At 56.8% G+C, this 24,327-nt stretch overlaps 2 non-coding genes across 2 annotated transcripts; both read left to right on the forward strand.

Annotated features, from left to right (window-relative positions):
- Positions 1 to 531: 531 nt before the first annotated feature.
- trnae-uuc (transfer RNA glutamic acid (anticodon UUC)) lies at positions 532 to 603 on the forward strand. The gene has a single exon. It is a non-coding gene; the product is annotated as a tRNA-Glu (tRNA).
- An 18,905-nt stretch (positions 604 to 19,508) lies between these two features.
- On the forward strand, positions 19,509 to 19,580 carry trnae-uuc (transfer RNA glutamic acid (anticodon UUC)). Its single transcript has one exon. It is a non-coding gene; the product is annotated as a tRNA-Glu (tRNA).
- The last annotated feature ends 4,747 nt before the right edge of the window (positions 19,581 to 24,327 follow it).

Consider the following 24,327-nt stretch of genomic DNA (forward strand, 5'->3'; position numbering starts at 1 on the left):
AGTACTTGGATATGCAGTCGAAGCGCCGGAACCCACAGGGCTACGGACCGAGAGCTGGACAGTGGGATTAGGCTGGAGAGCTCTTTGTCGGCCGGCACGGACACGAGGGGCCGAATGGCCTCCTTCTGTCCTGTGAATTTCTATGATTCTATCTCGGAGGGTTTTAGGACTCGGTGAGGCTACGGAGATAGGGAGGGGGGGGCGAGACCATGGAGGTAATTGAAGACAAGGAGGAGAATTTTTAAATTGAGGCGTATCTGGACCGGAAGCCAATCAATACAGAGAGATTGGTGAAGCAGATGTGTGCAGATGTGCTTGCCAGGGGCTGTGGAAGAGATGCCGGGAGACAGATTGGTGAAGCAGAATGTGTGCCTTGTGCGGATGGTGGTGCTGGCTCCCCTCCAGCCACAGCGGGCGGTGTGTGTGGGGATCTGCAGTGTGAGCAGAGCCCGGGGCCCGTGTTGTGTGTGGGTGCAGTGTCAGTGCGCTTCCTGCTGGTGTGTCTCTCAGTGTCTCCCTCTCTCACTCAGTTCCCACATGGTCTAGCGGTTAGGATTCCTGGTTTTCACCCAGGCGGCCCGGGTTCGACTCCCGGTGTGGGAATCTCCAACTTTTAGTCGCAGTCTCCCAATTTGCCTGCAATATGAGGCGTGACTGTCGCTTCCTCCCTCGCTTCTGTGTCAGCCCCTCAATCACACCGAGGAACCGGGCAGGCAGCAGCTCTTAAAGGGACAGTGCACCAAAAACCCAGTGCCACACAAGCTGCAGGGGAAGCAAGCTGAAATATCCTGACAGGATAATCAGCAGCTCACAGCCAAGCCTTTGCCCAGAATCTTTTCATCATTTTTCATACAGCTTGAACTGTATAAAACACTAGTTAGGTCACAGCCAGAGCAATGCGTACAGTTTTGGCTTAGTGGCAGAAGGCAGAGGCTGATGGTGGAAGGTTGTTTTTGTGACTGGAAGCCTGTGTCCAGTGGGGTACCGCAGGGATCGGTGCTGGGTCCCCTGCTGTTTGTGGTCTACATTAATGATTTGGATGTGAATGTAAAAGGTATGATCAGTAAGTTCGCAGATGACACGAAAATTGGTGGGGTGGTAAATAGCGAGGCGGGAAGCCTCAGGCTACGGGACGATATAAACGGGTTGGTCAGATGGGCGGAACAGAGGCAAATGGAATTTAACCCTGAAAAGTGTGAGGTGATGCATTTTGGACGGACTAACAAGGCAAGGGAATACACAATGAATGGTAGGACCCTAGGAAGGACAGAGGATCAGAGGGACCTTGGTGTGCATGTACATAGATCCCTGAAGGCAGCAGGACAGGTAGATAAGGTGGTTAAAAAGGCATATGGGATACTTGCCTTCATTAGCCGAGGCATAGAATATAAGAGCAGGGAGGTTATGATGGAGCTGTACAAAACGCTGGTAAGGCCACAGCTGGAGTACTGTGTGCAGTTCTGGTCACCACACTATAGGAGGGATGTGATTGCTTTGGAGAGGGTGCAGAGGAGATTCACCTGGGCTGGAGCGCTTCAGCTATGAAGAAAGACTGGACAGGCTGGGGGTGTTTTCCTTAGAGCAGAGAAGGCTGAGGGGGGACCTGATTGAGGTGTACAAAATTAGGAGGGGCATAGATAGGGTAGATAGAAAGGAACTTTTCCCCTTAGTCGAGGGGTCAATAACCAGGGGGCATAGTTTCAAGGTAAGGGGCAGGAGGTTTAGAGGGGATTTGAGGAAAAACTTTTTCACCCAGAGGGTGGTTGGAATCTGGAACTCACTGCCTGAAAGGGTGGTAGAGGCAGGAACCCTCACAACATTCAAGAAGCATTTAGATGAGCACTTGAAACGCCATAGCATACAAGGCTACGGACCAAGTGCTGGAAAATGGGATTAGAATAGACGGGGCTTGATGGCCGGCGGGGACACGATGGGCCGAAGGGCCTCTTTCTGTGCTGTATAACTCTATGACTCTATGAGTTCTGGTCACCACATTACAGGAAAGATGTGATTGCACTAGAGAGGGTACAGAGGAGATTTCCGAGGATGTTGCCTGGGCTGGAGAATTTTAGCGATGAGGAAAGATCGGAGAGGCTGGGGTTGTTTTCTCTGGAACAGAGGAGGCTGTCCTCCCATTCCTTTCTCCCTCATGTGGCCTCCCCATAAATGCATCTCTGCTATTCACCTCGACCACTGCCTGCGGTAGCGAGATCCACATTCTCACCACTCTCTGGGGAAAGAAATTTCTCCTGAATTCCCTACTCGATCTATCAGAGACTATTTTATATTTATGGCCCCATAAATATGATGAGATTCTGTTAAGCTGACCAGTATGTTGTTGTACTTTGTCTTTTTCTACATTGTTGCCCTTTGTCTTTGACCCCTACGTAAACTTGAGGTCATCCAAAACTCGGCTGCCCGTGTCCCAACTCACACCCAGTCCCGTTCGCCCATCACCCCCTGTGCTCACTGCCCCGTGTCCTAACTCACACCCAGTCCCGTTCACCCATCACCCCCTGTGCTCACTGCCCCGTGTCCTAACTCGCACCGAGTCCCGTTCACCCATCACCCCCTGTGCTCACTGCCCCGTGTCCTAACTCACACCCAGTCCCGTTCACCCATCACCCCGTGCTCACTGCCCCGTGTCCTAACTCGCACCCAGTCCCGTTCACCCATCACCCCCTGTGCTCACTGCCCCGTGTCCTAACTCACACCCAGTCCCGTTCACCCATCACCCCCTGTGCTCACTGCCCCGTGTCCTAACTCACACCCAGTCCCGTTCACCCATCACCCCCTGTGCTCACTGCCCCGTGTCCTAACTCACACCCAGTCCCGTTCACCCATCACCCCGTGCTCACTGCCCCGTGTCCTAACTCGCACCCAGTCCCGTTCACCCATCACCCCCTGTGCTCACTGCCCCGTGTCCTAACTCACACCCAGTCCCGTTCGCCCATCACCCCCTGTGCTCACTGCCCCGTGTCCTAACTCACACCCAGTCCCGTTCACCCATCACCCCCTGTGCTCACTGCCCCGTGTCCTAACTCACACCCAGTCCCGTTCACCCATCACCCCCTGTGCTCACTGCCCCGTGTCCTAACTCACACCCAGTCCCGTTCACCCATCACCCCCTGTGCTCACTGCCCCGTGTCCTAACTCACACCCAGTCCCGTTCGCCCATCACCCCCTGCGCTCACTGCCCCATGCCCTAACTCACACCCAGTCCCGTTCACCCATCACCCCCTGTGCTCACTGCCCCGTGTCCTAACTCACACCCAGTCCCGTTCACCCATCACCCCCTGTGCTCACTGCCCCGTGTCCTAACTCACACCCAGTCCCGTTCACCCATCACCCCCTGTGCTCACTGTCCCGTGTCCTAACTCGCACCCAGTCCCGTTCGCCCATCACCCCCTGTGCTCACTGCCCCGTGTCCTAACTCGCACGGAGTCCCGTTCGCCCATCACCCCCTGTGCTCACTGCCCCGTGTCCTAACTCGCACCGAGTCCCATTCGCCCATCACCCCCTGTGCTCACTGCCCCATGTCCTAACTCACACCCAGTCCCATTCACCCATCACCCCCTGTGCTCACTGCCCCGTGTCCTAACTCACACCCAGTCCCGTTCACCCATCACCCCCTGTGCTCGCTGCCCCGTGTCCTAACTCGCACCGAGTCCCATTCGCCCATCACCCCCTGTGCTCACTGCCCCGTGTCCTAACTCACACCCAGTCCCGTACACCCATCACCCGCTGTGCTCACTGCCCCGTGTCCTAACTCACACCCAGTCCCGTTTACCCATCACCCCCTGTGCTCACTACCCCGTGTCCTAACTCGCACCGAGTCCCGTTCGCCCATCACCCCCTGTGCTCACTGCCCCGTGTCCTAACTCACACCCAGTCCCGTTCACCCATCACCCCCTGTGCTCACTGCCCCACGTCCTAACTCACACCCAGTCCCGTTCACCCATCACCCCCTGTGCTCACTGCCCCGTGTCCTAACTCGCACCGAGTCCCGTTCACCCATCACCCCCTGTGCTCACTGCCCGTGTCCTAACTCACACCCAGTCCCGTTCACCCATCACCCCCTGTGCTCACTGCCCCGTGTCCTAACTCACACCCAGTCCCGTTCACCCATCACCACCTGTGCTCACTGCCCCGTGTCCTAACTCACACCCAGTCCCGTTCACCCATCACCCCCTGTGCTCACTGCCCCGTGTCCTAACTCACACCCAGTCCCGTTCACCCATCACCCCCTGTGCTCACTGCCCCGTGTCCTAACTCACACCCAGTCCCGTTCACCCATCACCCCCTGTGCTCACTGCCCCGTGTCCTAACTCACACCCAGTCCCGTTCACCCATCACCCCCTGTGCTCACTGCCCCGTGTCCTAACTCACACCCAGTCCCGTTCACCCATCACCCCCTGTGCTCACTGCCCCGTGTCCTAACTCACACCCAGTCCCGTTCACCCATCACCCCCTGTGCTCACTGCCCCGTGTCCTAACTCACACCCAGTCCCGTTCACCCATCACCCCCCGTGCTCACTGCCCCGTGTCCTAACTCACACCCAGTCCCGTTCACCCATCACCACCTGTGCTCACTGCCCCGTGTCCTAACTCACACCCAGTCCCGTTCACCCATCACCCCCTGTGCTCACTGCCCCGTGTCCTAACTCACACCCAGTCCCGTTCACCCATCACCCCCTGTGCTCACTGCCCCGTGTCCTTACTCACACCAAGTCCCGTTCACCCATCACCCCCTGTGCTCACTGCCCCGTGTCCTAACTCGCACCGAGTCCCGTTCACCCGTCACCCCCTGTGCTCACTGCCCCGTGTCCTAAATCACACCCAGTCCCGTTCACCCATCACCACCTGTGCTCACTGCCCCGTGTCCTAACTCGCACCGAGTCCCTCTCTCACTCAGTTCCCACATGGTCTAGCGGTTAGGATTCCTGGTTTTCACCCAGGCGGCCCGGGTTCGACTTCCGGTGTGGGAATCTTCAGCTTTTAGTCGCAGCCTCCCAATTTGCCTGGAGTGTGAGGCGTGACTGTCACTTCCTCCCTCGCTTCTGTGTTAGCCCCTCAATCACACTGAGGAACCGGGCAGGAGGCAGCTCTTAAAGGGACAGTGCACCAAAAACCCAGTGCCACACAAGCTGCAGGGGAAGCAAGCTGAAATATCCTGACAGGATAATCAGCAGCTCACAGCCAAGCGTTTGCCCAGAATCCTTTCATCATTTTTCATACAGCTTGAACTGTATAAAACACTAGTTAGGTCACAGCCAGAGCAATGCGTACAGTTTTGGCTTAGTGGCAGAAGGCAGAGGCTGATGGTGGAAGGCTGTTTTTGTGACTGGAAGCCTGTGTCCAGTCGGGTACCGCAGGGATCGGTGCTGGGTCCCCTGCTGTTTGTGGTCTACATTAATGATTTGGATGTGAATGTAAAAGGTATGATCAGTAAGTTCGCAGATGACACGAAAATTGGTGGGGTGGTAAATAGCGAGGCGGGAAGCCTCAGGCTATAGGACGATATAGATGGGTTGGTCAGATGGGCGGAACAGAGGCAAATGGAATTTAACCCTGAAAAGTGTGAGGTGATGCATTTTGGACGGACTAACAAGGCTAGGGAATACACAATGAGTGGTAGGACCCTAGGAAGGACAGAGGATCAGAGGGACCTTGGTGTGCATGTACATAGATCCCTGAAGGCAGCAGGACAGGTAGATAAGGTGGTTAAAAAGGCATATGGGATACTTGCCTTCATTAGCCGAGGCATAGAATATAAGAGCAGGGAGGTTATGATGGAGCTGTACAAAACGCTGGTAAGGCCACAGCTGGAGTACTGTGTGCAGTTCTGGTCGCCACACTATAGGAGGGATGTGATTGCTTTGGAGAGGGTGCAGAGGAGATGCACCTGGGCTGGAGCGCTTCGGCTATGAAGAAAGACTGGACAGGCTGGGGTTGTTTTCCTTAGAGCAGAGAAGGCTGAGGGGGGGACCTGATTGAGGTGTACAAAATTAGGAGGGGCATAGATAGGGTAGATAGAAAGGAACTTTTCCCCTTAGTAGAGGGGTCAATAATCAGGGGGCATAGTTTCAAGGTAAGGGGCAGGAGGTTTCGAGGGGATTTGAGGAAAAACTTTTTCACCCAGAGGGTGGTTGGAATCTGGAACTCACTGCCTGAAAGGGTGGTAGAGGCAGGAACCCTCACAACATTCAAGAAGCATTTAGATGAGCACTTGAAACGCCATAGCATACAAGGCTACGGACCAAGTGCTGGAAAATGGGATTAGAATAGACAGGGCTTGATGGCCGGCGGGGACACGATGGGCCGAAGGGCCTCTTTCTGTGCTGTATAACTCTATCACTCTATGAGTTCTGGTCACCACATTACAGGAAAGATGTGATTCCACTAGAGAGGGTACAGAGGAGATTTCCGAGGATGTTGCCTGGGCTGGAGAATTTTAGCGATGAGGAAAGATCGGAGAGGCTGGGGTTGTTTTCTCTGGAACAGAGGAGGCTGTCCTCCCATTCCTTTCTCCCTCATGTGGCCTCCCCATAAATGCATCTCTGCTATTCACCTCGACCACTCCCTGCGGTAGCGAGATCCACATTCTCACCACTCTCTGGGGAAAGAAATTTCTCCTGAATCCCCTACTCGATCTATCAGAGACTATTTTATATTTATGGCCCCATAAATATGATGAGATTCTGTTAAGCTGACCAGTATGTTGTTGTACTTTGTCTTTTTCTGCATTGTTGTCCTTTGTCTTTGACCCCTACGTAAACTTGAGGTCATCCAAAACTCGGCTGCCCGTGTCCTAACTCACACCCAGTCCCGTTCACCCATCACCCCCTGTGCTCACTGCCCCGTGTCCTAACTCACACCCAGTCCCGTTCACCCATCACCCCCTGTGCTCACTGCCCCGTGTCCTAACTCACACCCAGTCCCGTTCACCCATCACCCCCTGTGCTCACTGCCCCGTGTCCTAACTCACACCCAGTCCCGTTCACCCATCACCCCCTGTGCTCACTGCCCCGTGTCCTAACTCACACCCAGTCCCGTTCACCCATCACCCCCTGTGCTCACTGCCCCGTGTCCTAACTCACACCGAGTCCCGTTCACCCATCACCCCCTGTGCTCACTGCCCCGTGTCCTAACTCACACCCAGTCCCGTTCACCCATCACCCCCTGTGCTCACTGCCCCGTGTCCTCACACCCAGTCCCGTTCACCCATCACCCCCTGTGCTCACTGCCCCGTGTCCTAACTCACACCCAGTCCCGTTCACCCATCACCCCCTGTGCTCACTGCCCCGTGTCCTAACTCGCACCGAGTCCCGTTCACCCATCACCCCCTGTGCTCACTGCCCCGTGTCCTAACTCGCACCGAGTCCCGTTCACCCATCACCCCCTGTGCTCACTGCCCCGTGTCCTAACTCACACCCAGTCCCGTTCACCCATCACCCCCTGTGCTCACTGCCCCGTGTCCTAACTCACACCCAGTCCCGTTCGCCCATCACCCACTGTGCTCACTGCCCCGTGTCCTAACTCACACCCAGTCCCGTTCACCCATCACCCCCTGTGCTCACTGCCCCGTGTCCTAACTCACACCCAGTCCCGTTCACCCATCACCCCCTGTGCTCACTGCCCCGTGTCCTAACTCTCACCCAGTCCCGTTCACCCATCACCCTCTGTGCTCACTGCCCCGTGTCCTAACTCACACCCAGTCCCGTTCACCCATCACCCCCTGTGCTCACTGCCCCGTGTCCTAACTCACACCCAGTCCCGTTCACCCATCACCCCCTGTGCTCACTGCCCCGTGTCCGAACTCACACCCAGTCCCGTTCGCCCATCACCCCCTGTGCTCACTGCCCCGTGTCCTAACTCGCACCCAGTCCCGTTCACCCATCACCCCCTGTGCTCACTGCCCCGTGTCCTAACTCACACCCAGTCCCGTTCACCCATCACCCCCTGTGCTCACTGCCCCGTGTCCTAACTCACACCCAGTCCCGTTCACCCATCACCCCGTGCTCACTGCCCCGTGTCCTAACTCACACCCAGTCCCGTTCACCCATCACCCCCTGTGCTCACTGCCCCGTGTCCTAACTCACACCCAGTCCCGTTCACCCATCACCCCCTGTGCTCACTGCCCCACGTCCTAACTCACACCCAGTCCCGTTCACCCATCACCCCCTGTGCTCACTGCCCCGTGTCCTAACTCGCACCAAGTCCCGTTCACCCATCACCCCCTGTGCTCACTGCCCCGTGTCCTAACTCACACCCAGTCCCGTTCACCCATCACCCCCTGTGCTCACTGCCCCGTGTCCTAACTCACACCCAGTCCCGTTCACCCATCACCCCCTGTGCTCACTGCCCCGTGTCCTAACTCGCACCGAGTCCCGTTCACCCATCACCCCCTGTGCTCACTGCCCGTGTCCTAACTCACACCCAGTCCCGTTCACCCATCACCCCCTGTGCTCACTGCCCCGTGTCCTAACTCACACCCAGTCCCGTTCACCCATCACCACCTGTGCTCACTGCCCCGTGTCCTAACTCACACCCAGTCCCGTTCACCCATCACCCCCTGTGCTCACTGCCCCGTGTCCTAACTCACACCCAGTCCCGTTCACCCATCACCCCCTGTGCTCACTGCCCCGTGTCCTAACTCACACCCAGTCCCGTTCACCCATCACCCCCTGTGCTCACTGCCCCGTGTCCTAACTCACACCCAGTCCCGTTCACCCATCACCCCCTGTGCTCACTGCACCGTGTCCTAACTCACACCCAGTCCCGTTCACCCATCACCCCCTGTGCTCACTGCCCCGTGTCCTAACTCACACCCAGTCCCGTTCGCCCATCACCCCCTGTGCTCACTGCCCCGTGTCCTAACTCACACCCAGTCCCGTTCACCCATCACCCCCTGTGCTCACTGCCCCGTGTCCTAACTCACACCCAGTCCCGTTCACCCATCACCCCCTGTGCTCACTGCCCCGTGTCCTAACTCACACCCAGTCCCGTTCACCCATCACCCCCTGTGCTCACTGCCCCGTGTCCTAACTCACACCCAGTCCCGTTCACCCATCACCCCCTGTGCTCACTGCCCCGTGTCCTAACTCACACCCAGTCCCGTTCACCCATCACCCCCCGTGCTCACTGCCCCGTGTCCTAACTCACACCCAGTCCCGTTCACCCATCACCACCTGTGCTCACTGCCCCGTGTCCTAACTCACACCCAGTCCCGTTCACCCATCACCCCCTGTGCTCACTGCCCCGTGTCCTAACTCACACCCAGTCCCGTTCACCCATCACCCCCTGTGCTCACTGCCCCGTGTCCTTACTCACACCAAGTCCCGTTCACCCATCACCCCCTGTGCTCACTGCCCCGTGTCCTAACTCGCACCGAGTCCCGTTCACCCGTCACCCCCTGTGCTCACTGCCCCGTGTCCTAAATCACACCCAGTCCCGTTCACCCATCACCACCTGTGCTCACTGCCCCGTGTCCTAACTCGCACCGAGTCCCTCTCTCACTCAGTTCCCACATGGTCTAGCGGTTAGGATTCCTGGTTTTCACCCAGGCGGCCCGGGTTCGACTTCCGGTGTGGGAATCTTCAGCTTTTAGTCGCAGCCTCCCAATTTGCCTGGAGTGTGAGGCGTGACTGTCACTTCCTCCCTCGCTTCTGTGTTAGCCCCTCAATCACACTGAGGAACCGGGCAGGAGGCAGCTCTTAAAGGGACAGTGCACCAAAAACCCAGTGCCACACAAGCTGCAGGGGAAGCAAGCTGAAATATCCTGACAGGATAATCAGCAGCTCACAGCCAAGCGTTTGCCCAGAATCCTTTCATCATTTTTCATACAGCTTGAACTGTATAAAACACTAGTTAGGTCACAGCCAGAGCAATGCGTACAGTTTTGGCTTAGTGGCAGAAGGCAGAGGCTGATGGTGGAAGGCTGTTTTTGTGACTGGAAGCCTGTGTCCAGTCGGGTACCGCAGGGATCGGTGCTGGGTCCCCTGCTGTTTGTGGTCTACATTAATGATTTGGATGTGAATGTAAAAGGTATGATCAGTAAGTTCGCAGATGACACGAAAATTGGTGGGGTGGTAAATAGCGAGGCGGGAAGCCTCAGGCTATAGGACGATATAGATGGGTTGGTCAGATGGGCGGAACAGAGGCAAATGGAATTTAACCCTGAAAAGTGTGAGGTGATGCATTTTGGACGGACTAACAAGGCTAGGGAATACACAATGAGTGGTAGGACCCTAGGAAGGACAGAGGATCAGAGGGACCTTGGTGTGCATGTACATAGATCCCTGAAGGCAGCAGGACAGGTAGATAAGGTGGTTAAAAAGGCATATGGGATACTTGCCTTCATTAGCCGAGGCATAGAATATAAGAGCAGGGAGGTTATGATGGAGCTGTACAAAACGCTGGTAAGGCCACAGCTGGAGTACTGTGTGCAGTTCTGGTCGCCACACTATAGGAGGGATGTGATTGCTTTGGAGAGGGTGCAGAGGAGATGCACCTGGGCTGGAGCGCTTCGGCTATGAAGAAAGACTGGACAGGCTGGGGTTGTTTTCCTTAGAGCAGAGAAGGCTGAGGGGGGGACCTGATTGAGGTGTACAAAATTAGGAGGGGCATAGATAGGGTAGATAGAAAGGAACTTTTCCCCTTAGTAGAGGGGTCAATAATCAGGGGGCATAGTTTCAAGGTAAGGGGCAGGAGGTTTCGAGGGGATTTGAGGAAAAACTTTTTCACCCAGAGGGTGGTTGGAATCTGGAACTCACTGCCTGAAAGGGTGGTAGAGGCAGGAACCCTCACAACATTCAAGAAGCATTTAGATGAGCACTTGAAACGCCATAGCATACAAGGCTACGGACCAAGTGCTGGAAAATGGGATTAGAATAGACAGGGCTTGATGGCCGGCGGGGACACGATGGGCCGAAGGGCCTCTTTCTGTGCTGTATAACTCTATCACTCTATGAGTTCTGGTCACCACATTACAGGAAAGATGTGATTCCACTAGAGAGGGTACAGAGGAGATTTCCGAGGATGTTGCCTGGGCTGGAGAATTTTAGCGATGAGGAAAGATCGGAGAGGCTGGGGTTGTTTTCTCTGGAACAGAGGAGGCTGTCCTCCCATTCCTTTCTCCCTCATGTGGCCTCCCCATAAATGCATCTCTGCTATTCACCTCGACCACTCCCTGCGGTAGCGAGATCCACATTCTCACCACTCTCTGGGGAAAGAAATTTCTCCTGAATCCCCTACTCGATCTATCAGAGACTATTTTATATTTATGGCCCCATAAATATGATGAGATTCTGTTAAGCTGACCAGTATGTTGTTGTACTTTGTCTTTTTCTGCATTGTTGTCCTTTGTCTTTGACCCCTACGTAAACTTGAGGTCATCCAAAACTCGGCTGCCCGTGTCCTAACTCACACCCAGTCCCGTTCACCCATCACCCCCTGTGCTCACTGCCCCGTGTCCTAACTCACACCCAGTCCCGTTCACCCATCACCCCCTGTGCTCACTGCCCCGTGTCCTAACTCACACCCAGTCCCGTTCACCCATCACCCCCTGTGCTCACTGCCCCGTGTCCTAACTCACACCCAGTCCCGTTCACCCATCACCCCCTGTGCTCACTGCCCCGTGTCCTAACTCACACCCAGTCCCGTTCACCCATCACCCCCTGTGCTCACTGCCCCGTGTCCTAACTCACACCGAGTCCCGTTCACCCATCACCCCCTGTGCTCACTGCCCCGTGTCCTAACTCACACCCAGTCCCGTTCACCCATCACCCCCTGTGCTCACTGCCCCGTGTCCTCACACCCAGTCCCGTTCACCCATCACCCCCTGTGCTCACTGCCCCGTGTCCTAACTCACACCCAGTCCCGTTCACCCATCACCCCCTGTGCTCACTGCCCCGTGTCCTAACTCGCACCGAGTCCCGTTCACCCATCACCCCCTGTGCTCACTGCCCCGTGTCCTAACTCGCACCGAGTCCCGTTCACCCATCACCCCCTGTGCTCACTGCCCCGTGTCCTAACTCACACCCAGTCCCGTTCACCCATCACCCCCTGTGCTCACTGCCCCGTGTCCTAACTCACACCCAGTCCCGTTCGCCCATCACCCACTGTGCTCACTGCCCCGTGTCCTAACTCACACCCAGTCCCGTTCACCCATCACCCCCTGTGCTCACTGCCCCGTGTCCTAACTCACACCCAGTCCCGTTCACCCATCACCCCCTGTGCTCACTGCCCCGTGTCCTAACTCTCACCCAGTCCCGTTCACCCATCACCCTCTGTGCTCACTGCCCCGTGTCCTAACTCACACCCAGTCCCGTTCACCCATCACCCCCTGTGCTCACTGCCCCGTGTCCTAACTCACGCCCAGTCCCGTTCACCCATCACCCCCTGTGCTCACTGCCCTGTGTCCTAACTCACACCCAGTCCCGTTCACCCATCACCCCCTGTGCTCACTGCCCCGTGTCCTAACTCGCACCCAGTCCCGTTCACCCATCACCCCGTGCTCACTGCCCTGTGTCCTAACTCACACCCAGTCCCGTTCACCCATCACCCCCTGTGCTCACTGCCCCGTGTCCGAACTCACACCCAGTCCCGTTCGCCCATCACCCCCTGTGCTCACGGCCCCGTGTCCTAACTCGCACCCAGTCCCGTTCACCCATCACCCCCTGTGCTCACTGCCCCGTGTCCTAACTCACACCCAGTCCCGTTCACCCATCACCCCCTGTGCTCACTGCCCCGTGTCCTAACTCACACCCAGTCCCGTTCACCCATCACCCCGTGCTCACTGCCCCGTGTCCTAACTCACACACAGCCCCGTTCACCCATCACCCCCTGTACTCACTGCCCCGTGTCCTAACTCACACCCAGTCCCGTTCACCCATCACCCACTGTGCTCACTGCCCCGTGTCCTAACTCACACCCAGTCCCGTTCACCCATCACCCCCTGTGCTCACTGCCCCGTGTCCTAACTCACACCCAGTCCCGTTCACCCATCACCCCCTGTGCTCACTGCCCCACGTCCTAACTCACACCCAGTCCCGTTCACCCATCACCCCCTGTGCTCACTGCCCCGTGTCCTAACTCGCACCAAGTCCCGTTCACCCATCACCCCCTGTGCTCACTGCCCCGTGTCCTAACTCACACCCAGTCCCGTTCACCCATCACCCCCTGTGCTCACTGCCCCGTGTCCTAACTCACACCCAGTCCCGTTCACCCATCACCCCCTGTGCTCACTGCCCCGTGTCCTAACTCGCACCGAGTCCCGTTCACCCATCACCCCCTGTGCTCACTGCCCGTGTCCTAACTCACACCCAGTCCCGTTCACCCATCACCCCCTGTGCTCACTGCCCCGTGTCCTAACTCACACCCAGTCCCGTTCACCCATCACCCCCTGTGCTCACTGCCCCATGTCCTAACTCACACCCAGTCCCGTTCACCCATCACCCCCTGTGCTCACTGCCCCGTGTCCTAACTCACACCCAGTCCCGTTCACCCATCACCACCTGTGCTCACTGCCCCGTGTCCTAACTCACACCCAGTCCCGTTCACCCATCACCCCCTGTGCTCACTGCCCCGTGTCCTAACTCACACCCAGTCCCGTTCACCCATCACCCCCTGTGCTCACTGCCCCGTGTCCTAACTCACACCCAGTCCCGTTCACCCATCACCCCCTGTGCTCACTGCCCCGTGTCCTAACTCACACCCAGTCCCGTTCACCCATCACCCCCTGTGCTCACTGCACCGTGTCCTAACTCACACCCAGTCCCGTTCACCCATCACCCCCTGTGCTCACTGCCCCGTGTCCTAACTCACACCCAGTCCCGTTCGCCCATCACCCCCTGTGCTCACTGCCCCGTGTCCTAACTCACACCCAGTCCCGTTCGCCCATCACCCCCTGTGCTCACTGCCCCGTGTCCTAACTCACACCCAGTCCCGTTCACCCATCACCCCCTGTGCTCACTGCCCCGTGTCCTAACTCACACCCAGTCCCGTTCACCCATCACCCCCTGTGCTCACTGCCCCGTGTCCTAACTCACACCCAGTCCCGTTCACCCATCACCCCCTGTGCTCACTGCCCCGTGTCCTAACTCACACCCAGTCCCGTTCACCCATCACCCCCCGTGCTCACTGCCCCGTGTCCTAACTCACACCCAGTCCCGTTCACCCATCACCACCTGTGCTCACTGCCCCGTGTCCTAACTCACACCCAGTCCCGTTCACCCATCACCCCCTGTGCTCACTGCCCCGTGTCCTAACTCACACCCAGTCCCGTTCACCCATCACCCCCTGTGCTCACTGCCCCGTGTCCTTACTCACACCAAGTCCCGTTCACCCATCACCCCCTGTGCTCACTGCCCCGTGTCCTAACTCGCACCGAGTCCCGTTCACCCGTCACCCCCTGTGCTCACTGCCCCGTGTCCTAAATCACACCCAGTCCCGTTCACCCATCACCACCTGTGCTCACTGCCCCGTGTCCTAACTCGCACCGAGTCCCTCTCTCACTCAGTTCCCACATGGTCTAGCGGTTAGGATTCCTGGTTTTCACCCAGGCGGCCCGGGTTCGACTTCCGGTGTGGGAATCTTCAGCTTTTAGTCGCAGCCTCCCAATTTGCCTGGAGTGTGAGGCGTGACTGTCACTTCCTCCCTCGCTTCTGTGTTAGCCCCTCAATCACACTGAGGAACCGGGCAGGAGGCAGCTCTTAAAGGGACAGTGCACCAAAAACCCAGTGCCACACAAGCTGCAGGGGAAGCAAGCTGAAATATCCTGACAGGATAATCAGCAGCTCACAGCCAAGCGTTTGCCCAGAATCCTTTCATCATTTTTCATACAGCTTGAACTGTATAAAACACTAGTTAGGTCACAGCCAGAGCAATGCGTACAGTTTTGGCTTAGTGGCAGAAGGCAGAGGCTGATGGTGGAAGGCTGTTTTTGTGACTGGAAGCCTGTGTCCAGTCGGGTACCGCAGGGATCGGTGCTGGGTCCCCTGCTGTTTGTGGTCTACATTAATGATTTGGATGTGAATGTAAAAGGTATGATCAGTAAGTTCGCAGATGACACGAAAATTGGTGGGGTGGTAAATAGCGAGGCGGGAAGCCTCAGGCTATAGGACGATATAGATGGGTTGGTCAGATGGGCGGAACAGAGGCAAATGGAATTTAACCCTGAAAAGTGTGAGGTGATGCATTTTGGACGGACTAACAAGGCTAGGGAATACACAATGAGTGGTAGGACCCTAGGAAGGACAGAGGATCAGAGGGACCTTGGTGTGCATGTACATAGATCCCTGAAGGCAGCAGGACAGGTAGATAAGGTGGTTAAAAAGGCATATGGGATACTTGCCTTCATTAGCCGAGGCATAGAATATAAGAGCAGGGAGGTTATGATGGAGCTGTACAAAACGCTGGTAAGGCCACAGCTGGAGTACTGTGTGCAGTTCTGGTCGCCACACTATAGGAGGGATGTGATTGCTTTGGAGAGGGTGCAGAGGAGATGCACCTGGGCTGGAGCGCTTCGGCTATGAAGAAAGACTGGACAGGCTGGGGTTGTTTTCCTTAGAGCAGAGAAGGCTGAGGGGGGGACCTGATTGAGGTGTACAAAATTAGGAGGGGCATAGATAGGGTAGATAGAAAGGAACTTTTCCCCTTAGTAGAGGGGTCAATAATCAGGGGGCATAGTTTCAAGGTAAGGGGCAGGAGGTTTCGAGGGGATTTGAGGAAAAACTTTTTCACCCAGAGGGTGGTTGGAATCTGGAACTCACTGCCTGAAAGGGTGGTAGAGGCAGGAACCCTCACAACATTCAAGAAGCATTTAGATGAGCACTTGAAACGCCATAGCATACAAGGCTACGGACCAAGTGCTGGAAAATGGGATTAGAATAGACAGGGCTTGATGGCCGGCGGGGACACGATGGGCCGAAGGGCCTCTTTCTGTGCTGTATAACTCTATGACTCTATGAGTTCTGGTCACCACATTACAGGAAAGATGTGATTGCACTAGAGAGGGTACAGAGGAGATTTCCGAGGATGTTGCCTGGGCTGGAGAATTTTAGCGATGAGGAAAGATCGGAGAGGCTGGGGTTGTTTTCTCTGGAACAGAGGAGGCTGTCCTCCCATTCCTTTCTCCCTCATGTGGCCTCCCCATAAATGCATCTCTGCTATTCACCTCGACCACTCCCTGCGGTAGCGAGATCCACATTCTCACCACTCTCTGGGTAAAGAAATTTCTCCTGAATTCCCTACTCGATCTATCAGAGACTATTTTATATTTATGGCCCCATAAATATGATGAGATTCTGTTAAGCTGACCAGTATGTTGTTGTACTTTGTCTTTTTCTACATTGTTGTCCTTTGTCTTTGACCCCTACGTAAACTTGAGGTCATCCAAAACTCGGCTGCCCGTGTCCTAACTCACACCCAGTCCCGTTCGCCCATCACCCCCTGTGCTCGCTGCCCCGTGTCCTAACTCGCACCCAGTCCCGTTCACTCATCACCCCCTGTGCTCACTGCCCCGTGTCCTAACTCGCACCCAGTCCCGTTCGCCCATCACCCCCTGTGCTCACTGCCCCGTGTCCTAACTCACACCCAGTCCCGTTCACCCATCACCCCCTGTGCTCACTGCCCCGTGTCCTAACTCACACCCAGTCCCGTTCACCCATCACCCCGTGCTCGCTGCCCCGTGTCCTAACTCACACCCAGTCCCGTTCACCCATCACCCCCTGTGCTCACTGCCCCGTGTCCTAACTCACACCCAGTCCCGTTCGCCCATCACCCCCTGTGCTCACTGCCCCGTGTCCTAACTCACACCCAGTCCCGTTCACCCATCACCCCCTGTGCTCACTGCCCCGTGTCCTAACTGACACCCAGTCCCGTTCACCCATCACCCCCTGTGCTCACTGCCCCGTGTCCTAACTCGCACCCAGTCCCGTTCGCCCATCACCCCCTGTGCTCACTGCCCCGTGTCCTAACTCACACCCAGTCCCGTTCACCCATCACCCCCTGTGCTCATTGCCCCGTGTCCAAACTCACACCCAGTCCCCTTCACCCATCACCCCGTGCTCGCTGCCCCGTGTCCTAACTCACACCAAGTCCCGTTCGCCCATCACCCCCTGTGCTCACTGCCCCGTGTCCTAACTCACACCCAGTCCCGTTCACCAATCACCCCCTGTGCTCACTGCCCCGTGTCCTAACTCGCACCCAGTCCCGTTCGCCCATTACCCCCTGTGCTCACTGCCCCGTGTCCTAACTCGCACCCAGTCCCGTTCACCCATCACCCCCTGTGCTCACTGCCCCGTGTCCTAACTCACACCCAGTCCCGTTCACCCATCACCCCCTGTGCTCACTGCCCCGTGTCCTAACTCACAGCCAGTCCCGTTCACCCATCACCCCCCGTGCTCACTGCCCCGTGTCCTAACTCGCACCGAGTCCTGTTCACCCATCACCCCCTGTGCTCACTGCCCCGTGTCCTAACTCACACCCAGTCCCGTTCACCCATCACCCCCTGTGCTCACTGCCCCGTGTCCTAACTCACACCCAGTCCCGTTCACCCATCGCCCCCTGTGCTCACTGCCCCGTGTCCTAACTCACATCCAGTCCCGTTCACCCATCACCCCCTGTGCTCACTGCCCCGTGTCCTAACTCACACCCAGTCCCGTTCACCCATCACCCCCTGAGCTCACTGCCCCGTGTCCTACCTCGCACCCAGTCCCGTTCACCCATCACCCCCTGTGCTCACTGCCCCGTGTCCTAACTCACACCCAGTCCCGTTCACCCATCACCCCCTGAGCTCACTGCCCCGTGTCCTAACTCACACCCAGTCCCGTTCACCCATCACCCCCTGTGCTCACTGCCCCGTGTCCTAACTCACACCCAGTCCTGTTCACCCATCACCCCCTGTGCTCACTGCCCCGTGTCCTAACTCACACCCAGTCCCGTTCACCCATCACCCCCTGTGCTCACTGCCCCGTGTCCTAACTCGCACCGAGTCCCATTCGCCCATCACCCCCTGTGCTCACTGCCCCGTGTCCTAACTCGCACCCAGTCCCGTTCACCCATCACCCCCTGTGCTCACTGCCCCGTGTCCTAACTCGCACCGAGTCCCATTCGCCTATCACCCCCTGTGCTCACTGCCCCGTGTCCTAACTCACACCAAGTCCCGTTCACCCATCACCCCCTGTGCTCACTGCCCCGTGTCCTAACTCACACCCAGTCCCGTTCACCCATCACCCACTGTGCTCACTGCCCCGTGTCCTAACTCACACCAAGTCCCGTTCACCCATCACCCCCTGTGCTCGCTGACCTACATTGGCTCCCGGTTAAGCAGCGCCTCGATTTCAAAATCCTCATCCTTGTTTTCAAATCCCTCCATGGCCTCGCCTCTCTTTATCTCTGTAACCTCCTTCAGCCGCACAAACCCCCCGAGATATCTGCGCTCCTCTAATTCTGCCCTCTCGAGGATCCCTGATTACTAATCACTCCACCATTGGTGGCCGTGCCTTCTGTTGCCTCGGCCCCAAGCTCTGGAATTCCCTCCCTAAACCTCTCCGCCTCGCTACCTCTCTCTCCTCCTTTAAGATGCTCCTTAAAATCTACCTCTTTGACCAAGCTTTTGGTCACCTGCCCTAATTTATCCTTATGTGGTTCGGTGTCAAATTTTTGTCTTAAAATCGCTCCTGTGCGGCGCCTTGGGACGTTTAACTACGTTAAAGGCGCTATATAAATACATGTTGTTGTTGAGGGGAGATTTAATCGAGGTGTATAAAATGTTGAGGGGGCCTGGATAGAGTGGATAGGAAGGACCTATTTCCCTGAGCAGAGGGGTCAATAACCAGGGGGGGCAGAGATTTAAAGTCATTGGGAGAAGGATTAGAGGGGAGTTGAGGAGAACTTTCTTCACCCAGAGGGTGGTGGGGGTCTGGAACTCACTGCCTGAAAGGGTGGTCGAGGCAGAAACCCTCATCACATTTAAAAAGTACTTGGATAGGCACTCGAAGCGCCGTAACCCACAGGGCTACGGACCGAGAGCTGGATAGTGGGATTAGGCTGGAGAGCTCTTTGTCGGCCGGCACGGACACGAGGGGCCGAATGGCCTCCTTCTGTGCCGTGAATTTCTATGATTCTATCTCGGAGGGTTTTAGGGCTGGGTGAGGCTACGGAGATAGGGAGGGTGGGGCGAGACCATGGATGTAATTGAATACAAGGAGGAGAATTTTTAAATTGAGGCGTATCTGGACCGGAAGCCAATCAATACAGAGAGATTGGTGAAGCAGATGTGCTTGCCAGGGGCTGTGGAAGAGATGCCGGGAGACAGATTGGTGAAGCAGAATGTGTGCCTTGTGCGGATGGTGGTGCTGGCTCCCCTCCAGCCACAGCGGGCGGTGTGTGTGTGTGTGGGGATCTGCAGTGTGAGCAGAGCCCGGGGCCCGTGTTGTGTGTGGGTGCAGTGTCAGTGCCCTTCCTGCTGGTGTGTCTCTCAGTGTCTCCCTCTCTCACTCAGTTCCCACATGGTCTAGCGGTTAGGATTCCTGGTTTTCACCCAGGCGGCCCGGGTTCGACTCCCGGTGTGGGAATCCCCACCTTTTAGTCGCAGCCTCCCACTTTGCCTGCAGTGCGAGGCGTGACTGTCACTTCCTCCCTCGCTTCTGTGTCAGCCCCACAATCACACTGAGGAACCGGGCAGGAGGCAGCTCTTAAAGGGACAGTGCACCAAAAACCCAGTGCCACACAAGCTGCAGGGGAAGCAAGCTAAAATATCCCGACAGGATAATCAGCAGCTCACAGCCAAGCGTTTGCCCAGAATCTTTTCATCATATACTGTAAAACGAGAGTGTCCGTGAAACAGAAACTTCTGGAAACACCAACGGGTCAGGGCTAAATATCCCCCGATTTTAAATTTGGATGCGCGGTCCCTTTAACAGGCTGTGCGGGACCGGCAGTTTCGCGCATGTGCAGAATTTCACATTGGAAAAGCCAGTCCCAGGCTGCGCACCCACGCAGCCACCCAGCTTAGAGGGAACGTTGGTCAGGGCCCGTCTGTGGAGAGCACAGACGGATTTATAGAATGGTGCCGGGGATGAGGGTCTTCAGTGATGTGGAGAGACTGGAGGAGCTGGGATTGTTCTTCTTAGAGCAGAGAAGGTTAAGGGGAGACTGCCCAGAATGGTACCAGGGATGAGGGACTTCAGTGATGTGGAGAGACTGGAGAAGCTGGGATTGTTCTCCTTAGAGCAGAGAAGGTTAAGGGGAGATTGACCAGAATGGTACCAGGGATGAGGGACTTCAGTGATGTGGAGACACTGCAGAAGCTGGGATTGTTCTCCTTAGAGCAGAGAAGGTTAAGGGGAGATTGACCAGAATGGTACCAGGGATGAGGGACTTCAGTGATGTGGAGAGACTGGAGAAGCTGGGATTGTTCTCCTTAGAGCAGAGAAGGTTAAGGGGAGATTGACCAGAATGGTACCAGGGATGAGTGACGTCAGTGATGTGGAGAGACTGGAGAAGCTGGGGTTGTTCTCCTTAGAGCAGAGAAGGTTAAGGGGAGATTGACCAGAATGGTACCGGGGATGAGGGACTTCAGTGACGTGGAGAGACTGGAGAAGCTGGGGTTGTTCTCCTTAGAGCAGAGAAGGTTAAGGGGAGATTGACCAGAATGGTACCAGGGATGAGGGACTTCAGTGACGTGGAGAGACTGGAGAAGCTGGGATTGTTCTCCTTAGAGCAGAGAAGGTTAAGGGGAGACTGCCCAGAATGGTACCAGGGATGAGGGACTTCAGTGATGTGGAGAGACTGGAGAGGCTGGGGTTGTTCTCCTTAGAGCAGAGAAGGTTAAGAGGAGATTGACCAGAATGGTTCCAGGGATGAGGGACTTCAGTGATGTGGAGAGACTGGAGAAGCTGGGATTGTTCTCCTTAGAGCAGAGAAGGTTCAGGGGAGATTGAGCAGAATGGTACCGGGGATGAGGGACTTCAGTGACGTGGAGAGACTGGAGAAGCTGGGGTTGTTCTCCTTAGAGCAGAGAAGGTTAAGGGAAGATTGACCAGAATGGTACCGGGGATGAGGTACTTCAGTGATGTGGAGAGACTGGAGAAGCTGGGGTTGTTCTCCTTAGAGCAGAGAAGGTTAAGGGGAGATTGACCAGAATGGTACCAGGGATGAGGGACTTCAGTGATGTGGAGAGACTGGAGAAGCTGGGATTGTTCTCCTTAGAGCAGAGAAGGTTCAGGGGAGATTGACCAGAATGGTACCGGGGATGAGGGACTTCAGTGACGTGGAGAGACTGGAGAAGCTGGGGTTGTTCTCCTTGGAGCAGAGAAGGTTCAGGGGAGATTGACCAGAATGGTACCAGGGATCAGGGACTTCAGTGATGTGGAGAGACTGGAGAAGCTGGGGTTGTTCTCCTTAGAGCAGAGAAGGTTAAGGGGAGATTAAATAGAGGTGTTCAAAATCATGAATGGTTTTGATAAAGTTAGTAACAACAACAGCAACCTACGTTGGTATAAATGTAAGAAGTCACACAACACCAGGTTATAGTCCAACAGTTTTATTTGAAATCACAAGCTTTCGGAGCGCTGCTCCTTCTCCACTTCACCCGACGAAGGAGCAGCGCTCCGAAAGCTTGTGATTTCAAATAAAGCTGTTGGACTATAACCTGGTGTTGTGTGACTTCTTACATTTGTCCACCCCAGTCCAACACCGGCATCTCCATATGTTGGTATAGTTGCTTTAACATAGTAAAACGTTCCATGGCGTTATTAAACAAATATGACACTGAGCCACAAAAGGAGATATTAGGACAGACGACCAAATAAAAGACAGACTTACATTTCTCCAGCGCCTTTCACGACCTCAGGACGTCCCAAAGTGCTTACCAGCCAATGAAGTACTTTTAAAGTGTAGTCACTTTGTACTGTTGGAAAAGCTGGGTCAAAGAGGTCGGTTTTAAGGAGCGTCTTAAAAGAGCGCAGAGAGGCGGAGAGCTTGAGGGAGGGAATTCCAAAGCTTAGGAAGCTTTTTCCAGCTCTGACGAAGGGTCATCGACCTGAAACGTTAACTCTGTTTCTCTCTCCACGGATGCTGCCTGACCTGCTGATGGGTTCCAGCATTTTGTGTTTTTATCCCAGATTTCCAGCCTCCGCAGTATTGTGCTTTTGTGTCGTTGGGTTGCATGTTCTTTGGGGTGGAGGGGGGAAGGCTTTGCCACCCCGAGAGTCAAAAGAATATTCCTACTCCTAATATTCCACTCCAGGGACCTGAGCACAAAAATTCAGGCTGACATTCCCAGTGCAGTACTGAGGGTGAGGGAACGCCGCACTGTCGGAGGGGCAGTACTGAGGGAGCGCCGCACTGTCGGAGGGGCAGTACTGAGGGAGCGCCGCACTGTCGGAGGGGCAGTACTGAGGGAGCGCCGCACTGTCGGAGGGGCGGTACTGAGGGAGCGCCGCACTGTCGGAGGGGCGGTACTGAGGGAGCGCCGCACTGTCGGAGGGGCGGTACTGAGGGAGCGCCGCACTGTCGGAGGGGCAGTACTGAGGGAGCGCCGCACTGTCGGAGGGGCGGTACTGAGGGAGCGCCGCACTGTCGGAGGGGCAGTACTGAGGGAGCGCCGCACTGTCGGAGGGGCAGTACTGAGGGAGCGCCGCACTGTCGGAGGGGCAGTACTGAGGGAGCGCCGCACTGTCGGAGGGGCAGTACTGAGGGAGCGCCGCACTGTCGGAGGGGCAGTACTGAGGGAACGCCGCACTGTCGGAGGGGCAGTACTGAGGGAACGCCGCACTGTCGGAGGGGCAGTACTGAGGGAGCGCCGCACTGTCGGAGGGGCAGTACTGAGGGAACGCCGCACTGTCGGAGGGGCAGTACTGAGGGGGCGCCGCACTGTCGGAGGGGCAGTACTGAGGGAACGCCGCACTGTCGGAGGGGCAGTACTGAGGGAGCACCGCACTGTCGGAGGGGCGGTACTGAGGGAGCACCGCACTGTCGGAGGGGCGGTACTGAGGGAGCACCGCACTGTCGGAGGGGCGGTACTGAGGGAGCGCCGCACTGTCGGAGGGGCAGTACTGAGGGAGCGCCGCACTGTCGGAGGGGCGGTACTGAGGGAGCGCCGCACTGTCGGAGGGGCGGTACTGAGGGAACGCCGCACTGTCGGAGGGGCAGCACTGAGGGAACGCCGCACTGTCGGAGGGGCGGTACTGAAGGAGCGCCGCACTGTCGGAGGGGCGGTATTGAGGGAGCGCCGCACTGTCGGAGGGGCAGCACTGAGGGAACGCCGCACTGTCGGAGGGGCGGTACTGAGGGAACGCCGCACTGCCGGAGGGGCGGTACTGAGGGAGCGCCGCACTGTCGGAGGGGCAGTACTGAGGGAGGGCCGCACTGTCGGAGGGGCGGTACTGAGGGAGCGCCGCACTGTCGGAGGGGTGGTACTGAGGGAGGGCCGCACTGTCGGAGGGGCGGTACTGAGGGAGCGCCGCACTGTCGGAGGGGCGGTACTGAGGGAACGCCGCACTGTCGGAGGGGCGGTACTAAGGGAGCGCCGCACTGTCGGAGGGGCAGCACTGAGGGAACGCCGCACTGTCGGAGGGGCGGTACTGAGGGAACGCCGCACTGTCGGAGGGGCGGTACTGAGGGAACGCCACACTGTCGGAGGGGCGGTACTGAGGGAGCGCCGCACTGTCGGAGGGACGGTATTGAGGGAGCGCCGCAGTGTCGGAGGGGCAGTACTGAGGGAGCGCCGCACTGTCGGAGGGGCAGTACTGAGGGAGCGCCGCACTGTCGGAGGGGCGGTACTGAGGGAGCGCCGCACTGTCGGAGGGTCAGTACTGAGGGAGCGCCGCACTGTCGGAGGGGCAGTACTGAGGGAGCGCCGCACTGTCGGAGGGGCGGTACTGAGGGAGCGCCGCACTGTCGGAGGGGCAGTACTGAGGGAGCGCCGCACTGTCGGAGGGGCAGTACTGAGGGAGCGCCGCACTGTCGGAGGGGCGGTACTGAGGGAACGCCGCACTGTCGGAGGGACGGTACTGAGGGAACGCCGCACTGTCGACAACGCAAAATCGTCGAGCAGAAACTGATAGCCAAGTCCCGCCCCCATGAGGACGGCCTCAACCGAGATCTTGGGTTCATGTCACGCTACATGTAACCCCACCTGACGTAGGGTCATCCAGACTCGAGCCGTTGTTGGCTTGTTCTCTCTACACAGATGCGGCCGGACCGGCTGTGATTTCCAGCAAAACAAAAAAAAATGTTTTTTGTCTGTTTTTTGTTTTTCATACAGACCCCAGCATCTGCAATATTTGACCCCTTGTGACGCCACCTCATTGTCCTTTG

Source organism: Somniosus microcephalus, unplaced genomic scaffold (genome assembly GCF_052327205.1).
Source record: "Somniosus microcephalus isolate GS21.2 unplaced genomic scaffold, FLI_Smic_1.0 unresolved_chr7, whole genome shotgun sequence".
Taxonomy (NCBI): domain Eukaryota; kingdom Metazoa; phylum Chordata; class Chondrichthyes; order Squaliformes; family Somniosidae; genus Somniosus; species Somniosus microcephalus.